The 8937-nt window shown below is 35.6% G+C and overlaps 1 protein-coding gene across 1 annotated transcript in view; it reads right to left on the bottom strand.

The window, feature by feature from the left end:
• The window catches only part of LOC134756082 (syndecan), a 524733-nt gene that overhangs the window by 281759 nt on the left and 234037 nt on the right, over positions 1-8937 (bottom strand). The window lies entirely within an intron of this gene.

Below are 8937 nucleotides of genomic sequence, written 5' to 3'. Positions count from 1 at the left end.
AATTTGGTCAGGTTACTTTTGAATTTTCTTTTATTAATACCAAAATATTACGTTGCTAATCCGCGAAAAGATAACGTCCTAGCCAATCAGTGCTAACCTACTTATTTATATTATACTTACTTAAGAGTTTACTACTACTACTTACTTACGTATTTTTTACGTGCAATTAATGTTCCCACCCTCCCATCGCAAAAATAAATACGCAAATAAATATAACCATAGAGTAACTTATACAAGAGCGGTACTGTCATAGTAAATTTTGTAACCCCAGTAAATTCACTGCCATCTGTCGACACACTTTAAAACTAAAAATGGAGATTTATAAAAATACGATAAAATGTATTTAAATATGGATAAATGATTTTTTTTATTTGCATTAATTATTTTTATGATTTTGACCCATGTTCTTTCACTGATATACGTTAAAATTGTTAAATAACAAACGAAACCGTCAACGCCATCTATACGACTGTAGGCCAAAACTAGTAGCGCCCTCTGAACGAGAATCAAATTTTATTGATTTTCGAGGCACGTTTTTTCCTTAGACTGTATCCATCTATTACGGAGTTATATCTATCTTTGATATACGAGTAACAAACCACCACCAAACGAACAATACACACACGTGTTTCCGTGTTTTCGTGTGTGTATTGTTCGTTTGGTGGTGGTTTGTTATATTTTTTTGCGTATTTATTTTTGCTGTGGGAGGGTTTGTGTTTTAATTATGTATTTGTTCAGTTCAGTTCAGATAGGTTCTTAGATACTGACAGACAAAGCACAAGTAGAAGGCAGGATCTTGAAATTTGAAACATTTTCGATTGTTTGATTATTGTAAAAATTAGGAGCGAAAAACAGGTTTCATACAAATGCTCGTAACTCGTATAATAATTGAAAATTCGAAAAAAAAAAAAACGTACGGTTGGCTGTGGTTGCTATAACAACTAATTGTGTAAAAATATTTTCAATAATGTTAATATCCAGAGGAAAATGAGGACTACGTTTGAATGAAAAGGTGACTTCGTGCGGGTCCTCCACTTTCGTCTTAATTATAATAATCTAGTTTAATCAAAAATCAAACATTTTTTACCATATAATATGTAGTACTACAAAGTGTATTAGCCAAATAAGGTCCCTAAGTATGCGTAGTAATTATCTTTGATAATGTGTCAGCATGTGTAACAGCATATGTTAGTTCTTTTATTAATCTTACCAATTTCATTACAATGATTACGAACCTAATCAGATCTAATCATTTAATCAGTAGCAAGCACAAGATCCGAAATGTATTTTATCCAATTTTACTTTATTGTTGGAAGTTTCTAAGGTTCCTACAGATATCGTTCTGCAATTCATACGATTGTATAATTTGAAGGACAAAATATAATTACTTATGCTATTTCGTTAACATTTTGCGAATAGACATGACCTTATGTCCTCATTCACTAGTTATATTAATATTATGGCTATTATAGCCAGCCAAATCTGTCATAACATGCCATATGAGTTGTGTTTATTTTTAGCAAAGATAGATATAACTCCGTAATAGATGGATACAGTCTAAGGAAAAAACGTGCCTCGAAAATCAAGAAAATTTGATTCTCGTTCAGAGGGCGCTACTAGTTTTGGCCTACAGTCGTATAGATGGCGTTGACGGTTTCGTTTGTTATTTAACAATTTTAACGTATATCAGTGAAAGAACATGGGTCAAAATCATAAAAATAATTAATGCAAATAAAAAAAATCATTTATGCATATTTAAATACATTTTATCGTATTTTTATAAATCTTCATTTTTAGTTTTAAAGTGTGTCGACAGATGGCAGTGAATTTACTGGGGTTACAAAATTTACTATGACAGTACCGCTCTAGTATAAGTTACTCTATGTTTTTAGTTATCATTAGTTATGTTATGTACTCCTGTGAGATTTGTTCATAATCAGCAGATACACAACTCCCAGAGCGACTCTAAGCTATACAAGGTGAAATTTTTAAGGTTATACAGGATGTACTTACGCGATTGTACTCAATATGGTCAACTTTTCCTATAACTAACTCTAAATAAATTCTGATCTCCATACAACCGTTGAATGAAACTTCTGTATGGAATATCTGATTTGTTTTTTATTTAAAAAAAATCATCCGTATTGTAAAATGTTAAAATACAGTTGACAATGTAGGTACGTCCATTTCTTGAGCGTTCATAATATCGTCGGCAGTGTATAAATCACTCGCCACACTCTAATGGCCGCTGTCAGTTAAATTAATGGCGTGACCACTCCCGACGGATCACGACCTTCGAGCGTCGTTTTCAAATTTCATTTGCTTAAATGCTTACCCCAATCAAATGTCAAATGCCCGTATCTTGGAATTCGATGTTCTGGGCTTCTCAAGTCAATTTTGTACCTAAGTTGAGTAAAGCGCCTCGACTAAAAAACAAATCTAGCGTACAAAGATTTTTTAGTTCTAACGCTACAGTGGAACACACGACAAAAATATACATACTCACACGCTGTTGAAGTCTAAAATAGTTATTTGTACAACAAGAGAGCAAAGTTCGATATTTCTTCGAGTGCTTATTCAATCGCTACGCTCGTGAATCTATTATAGAATCTTTCGCTTGCTTGCACAGGACTCAAAAGCGCACAAGATGTAAATAACTTTGATCTCGTGTAGTACACACAACTTTTCACCTCAGCAGTGAGAGCATATAAGATAACCTGAACAATGTTATCCTTCTTCCTCATTTACTCATGTTTTCTTAAGATATTATAATAAGTTTAATTAACGCAATCAAACACAAAAACGAAACGAAATTAATTTCAGTAAAATAATATGGAAATAACAAACTTCAATTAACAACTCCTTTTTTCTAAAAACGAACTGAATTGCGGATACTACTATTTGTCAACTACAGTAGAGATTGTTAAATAAATGTAGAATAGAAAAATTAACTGTTGTAAGGAATTAAGCATATTATACTCAAAACTATTGCCATTAGATTTTATCCAGGCGCTATACTTACTCTAACTGCTAGAACTAATTCCACGCAGACGAAGTCACGGGGAAAAGCTAGTTTAATATAAAACACTTTACTCGCTGTGTAGTATTATTCCCAACATGAAGTCAAAGAGTACCAAACTTTATAGTTGAGAAATCTTTTAACTAAAACTGTCAGAAACATTTCGTCTGACAAGTGTATTATCATAACCCATTTCGCTTTCACTACACTTGGCAAATTAAATTTTCTACGTTTCAGTGTGAGACATTTGCATTATAAAGATATTTTAAAGGGTTTAAGGAACTTTTGGTCTCTTGGATAAAGCACGGAGTAACTTTGTAGCAATTTTATTTCAAAATGGCTGAAATATACAGGGTGTCCCCAGCCATTGGACAAAGCCGAAATATACATATGCATTAGGGTATTTAGAATCACTATACCAAGCATCATAACAACCGGTGTAGCGGTTACAAAGAAAATTCTGACTTATGACTTGACAAATGTCATCATTGCCGCACATTTTCGAACAAGTTGTCAAAATCACTGCCAATGATTATTACAGCATGATGTTTCATTTTGTTGTCGATCATTAGAATTAATTTATTTGAATTTTTTTTTTAATTTTTTGTTCAAAAAAAAAAAGATTAACGTTAAAGCATTCCTGAGAAGTAACCCTACGTGGGATTTCAGGGATTGTCCAATGGCTAAGGTCACCCTGTATATTCTGTAATAATTTCGCGGTTTTAGTCACGTATTTTTAGTCAGTACTTGTGACATTTTATGAGGGGGCGTAAAGTAAGGAAATTACAAGGGGACACAAGATATGGAGCGAGAAATTTGCGACGTAAGATGACCATCACGCGGATTTTTGCCTTTTATCACAACTGCTCTAAAAATATACTTCTGTTTGAAAGTTTAAATAAGTGTTTTTAAATATTTCTGCTAGCGTATAAACAATTGCTAATACCAAGCCAGGAGTTTTTGCCGTCAAATTTTCCAAAAGATAGATAGATAGATAAACTGTTTATTTGTTTGCCACAATACACACAAAACATTCAAATACAGAAATGACATAGGTACACAGAACAATCCAGAAAATAAACAAAAATTACAAAAACAAATAAGTCACACCGATTTTAAAGCTCCTCCTAAAATATATTAAGACACAAAACCCGTTGGGAATCGGGCTCTGAAAGCCTCGAAGGATAGAAAATGTTACCTCCCTTCTCTGAAGTGGAAAGGATCCACTCTGTATGCAAAATCTGGCATTTTCTATACACAGACTACATTATTCCTTGTACACTCTCAAAAGGACAATATTGTGTCTTTTCTCGCCTCTACAATGCCATATCTTTCGCTGGACCAAGGCACCTTGGTACATTAATATTATATGCTGCTCCAATCGCTCTTAAGTTAAAACTGTAAAAGGTCATTTTGCATTGCTTTAACGTAAAGAAGAAACTAAATTCAAGAAGTCTTGTATAGCAGGATTCCAGGTTCAAAAAGTTTTAGGTTTCTTCAGAGGCCAAGTAAATAATAAAGTATTGCATCATATATCACTGTTCTACACAATATCGACGGAATATATATAGACGAAGCTCTATGACTTTGAAAATCGGTCCATATTACTGATAATAAATCATTTATATCCGGTGTAATATTCCATGTGTTGTTATAATACTAATTAACCTAATAAAAACAGAACTTTATGTAAGATAAACATATACCATAATTCATTAAATAATAAGAAAAGAATTTATAAATGTTTAAAGGTTGTAATCTTTGTTAAATCTGTGAAAATACTAGCTGTGTTTCTTGTATTTGTTTGATAATAGTAATTACATAAATACTCTACACTTGTAACAGTTGTTTAATTTTTCAATTGCTCGTCAACAATACCGTTATTTTTCAACGCGTTTAGTTTTCTTTGACGTAGCCGTTAACAACAAAGATTTTGCACGAGTGGATTATACTGAAGTGAACTTTTCTGTCTCGTGTTACAAAGAAGTGTAAATCTGTTTTACATTCCTTTTCATTTGTCTGTGAGATTGTTATACAAAGGCTTCACGTGTCTATAAATTCTTGGGATTTTTACGCTGGAGGCGTGCTTCATTAAATAAATAAATAAAAAGTCATTTATGGTCGCAGTAAAAAAAAACAGTAGTAGGTAAGCTTAAATTACAAATAAATTTAAATAATTAAATTGAAAACATTAATTAGTATTATAATTAAATTGCATTGTAGAATTTGCCTTCGAGTCTATGCTTCATTGTAGATAAATCCCATTTTAAATTTTTCAATAAACCCCAAAAATAGATATTTCAGTGCGTGGTAACTTTCTAGAATAAATAGGAGAAACTAGGGATTACTCTCCTAGGCCCGAAGTCGGAGAGTTGTAATGTTTGCTCAAACATGCATTACGAGTATTTGCCGTAAGAATATTCATAGGAGTGTTTAACTTTTTGCAGCGTAGTGTGAAGTTTATAAAACATGTAAATATGTACGTAAATTGTTTAGGAAATATGTTTAAACTTACGTACGAAATATCATTTGATATTACCACTAGCTTTTCGGTGAAGGAAAATATCGCGAGGAAGCCTGCATAGGTACATCTGTGAAGTCCCCAATCCGCATTAGGCTAGCGTGGGGACTATAGCCCAACCCCTCTCGCGCAAGAGAGGAGACCTGTGCCCAGCAGTAGGACGTATATAGGCTGAATTATTATTATTATAAATACTAAAATTAATAAAAGTCGGCTAAATCTTGGTACAGGCCTGATATTGCTATAGACAATTGTCGGCTGACCGTAGTTATTTCTTTCATGTACAGTCGAGTTCATAAATATGTATACATATTTTCACCTTATTGCAATGGATTAAGGTGAAGAAATGTATACATATTTATGAACTCGACTGTACGAGTACAGTGAGCTGCGAAATGGATAAAGGCGCCATACACTTTTGCGGCTGATGATACCTAGTATTGAAATTTTGTCGTATGAAACAAAATATATCATGGACTTGCTAAGTTTATTTTGAAGGTCTACTTATTCTAGTCCTTGAAATGCTGTGCCTCTTTACCATTACGCTGTAAAATGAATTACCATTTAAAACTCAAATGAACACCCAGTATTTTTCACACTTCTACTGCAATTTACGATGGAAAAGTTCACGCCATTCAGAAGGCAACGTTCATTCCGTCCATTGAAAAGCCACTAGACAGTGGTGGACCGCGATGGATTCGACTAGAACTTTACGATTAACCAGCTTGTTCACGCCACCACTGCGTGAGGACGGAGGACGATTCCGGGCAGCGGGCGCGGGCGGCGGGCAGCGGCGCCGGAGCGGCGCGGCCGCCGTCTCCCACTCACTCTCTCTACGAACGACCGGCATGACATCATGTCGCGTCCGCGCATCAAGCGCCTGTATTTTTTACATTTATATTAATACATAACATTTACTGTGTACAGGGTTGTTTGTTTGCTGCCGAAGCCCCAATCCTGCACAAGTTGGCGACCGTGACAGGACACTGCCTGCAAGAAATGGCCAGTGAAGTCCACAGGAAAGAATAAGAAGCCATCCAAGTGCCTGCACTATCACGCACTCGTCGGGCGAGGCGATCACCGGTCCAAGGTCAAGCGGCGGATCTTTCTCGAAGTCTCTCGGACAGCCATCGCTCTGGAAGACCATTCGCAAAGGAAGTAACCCGTTCCGTGTAAACCCCCGTTTTGATTCCCTTGCACCCCCTTTCGATTTGTTGTGAATAGTGTCGTGAGTTTGTGGATAGGTATAATAGGGTTAGTGTGATCCAAATTTGCACTACCAAATCGTAAGTAAAACAAATAGTTAACTTACAGTTTAGTTCAGTCGCCGGTAGGTACAGAGAAATCTACCTAACCGGGATTGCAAACATAAAATATAGCATAGATTCAATAAGAATAATTTGCTTTAAATTCATCAACGCCGAGTTGTTTTCAAGTTTCCAAATAACTTGTTATTTAAGTATAAAGATATACTTAACGTTTATTATAAGAAATAACGTTTCTTTGTTCAAGTTTGACTACTTAAATTTAGTTTGTAGTTGCCTACCTACGTAAATACGTACTGTTATAGCAATTAGTACGATTTATTGAATCTTTATTGCCTCCGTCAGACATTTAGGGCGCAGTTTAGGCATAGATTCGTTTAGGCATTTAGTCAGTTGTGATTAATATTGCAACGTGACAATTAACAACCCGAATAAAGGGTACAATATTTGTAGCTTATTTACAACATATATTTCGTGTTATATTTGTGCGCCGAGCATAAAAAAGGTACTGATTAAGGATAAATACTTAAAAAATTACAATAAATAGTCCCACTTAACCCTTAGATGGTCCAATCTTACATTTATTTAAGATTTGTTTTCATTTACGCATTTTCGTGTTTATTTCACGGTGCATTTAATCGCTAAATATTCGTTTGTGCTCATCATATCTAAACTTGAAACTTATTTGCACATTTTGCTTTCCCCTGTTCTCGCATCCGCAACAATCATTGCACCTCGCTTAGCCCACGCACCGAACATTCCAGGTGGTTGTGAAGCGGCGCTCGCTCGGCTACCTACTCCGGCTACGGGGCCACGTGTCCGCGCAACAGCGCGCTCGCTTATCTTCTTGCTTCGCCTCGCTGGAATTTGGTTTGCTTGCACATTTTAACCCTTCTCTTCATTTATTTATTTGGGTGCTTTGATTCAGTGAATAAATAAAATGTCAGACACTGACAGCAAGGACAGCGTGGAAATGGACGAAGTGAAACTGAAAATGTTAGTTCGCAAACGCGGTACTATTAGATCGCGGATTACTAAATTTAAGGAATTTCTTACCGCGTATGAACAAATTAATAAGGAAGAGTTGACCACTAAGAATATAAGCGATATTAAGTTAAGATTAACAAAGGTCAACGAACTCTTTCAAGAGTTTGAATCGGTTCAGACGCGGATAGAATCCAAAGACAGTGAAGAAAATTTAGATAAACGTTTGCAAGAAAGATTTGAAATAGAAAATCAGTTTTACTCTGCCATTTCTAGCGCTGAGGAAATGGTCTCCGGCCATGAGAAGCGAGCCGAAAGCCCCAGTAGGAGGCTTTCAATTGGAAGTAGTTCTAATCATCATTGCGCTGGTCACTCTGGCCAGCTACGTCTCCCGACGATAAAATTGCCCACTTTTGATGGGAATTACACAAAATGGCTCGAATTTCGGGATACGTTCGACTCGCTGATCAATGGAAATGAGACTATTCCCAATATTAGCAAATTTCATTATCTCAGATCCTCCTTAGAGGCTGGTGCTGCAGTCACAATAAAATCAATCGAGTTTACGGCCGATAATTATCAAATAGCGTGGGACCTACTTTGTAATAGGTACAATAATAAGAACGTGCTAATAAATAATCACCTCAAATCATTTTTCACACTTGACTCTCTTAACAAAGAATCTCATAAGTCGCTAAGATTTATTGTAGACCATGTTTCAAAAAATTTGAGAGCCTTGAATACGCTTGGGGAGCGCACAGATATGTGGGATACTCTGATAATATACATAGTTGTTCAAAAATTGGACAGTGTGACTAGCATTAAGTGGGAAGAGTACAAAGCCACCCTTGCGGAGTCTCCACGTCTCGAAGACTTTTATCAGTTTCTAAGAAATCGTGCCGACGTATTGGAGACTGTGCAAGGAGGCAGCGCCAAGAGCGCTCAGACAAATAATAGTCAAAATAAAAATGATAAGTTTAATCATACAAAATATGGCAAGTTTAATAATTACAACAAAGAACATAATCAGGTTAAGTCCTTCTTTTCATCAGCGTCAAACAACAGATCATGTATCATGTGTAGTCAGAATCATAGATTGTTTGAATGTAAAATGTTTGCAGAGATGTCACCTGAGGCGAGGGAAGTTG

Source organism: Cydia strobilella, chromosome 3, assembly GCF_947568885.1.
Source record: "Cydia strobilella chromosome 3, ilCydStro3.1, whole genome shotgun sequence".
NCBI lineage: Eukaryota > Metazoa > Arthropoda > Insecta > Lepidoptera > Tortricidae > Cydia > Cydia strobilella.
Note: the sequence above shows the minus strand (reverse complement) of the source record. Positions and strands in the feature narration are given on the sequence as shown.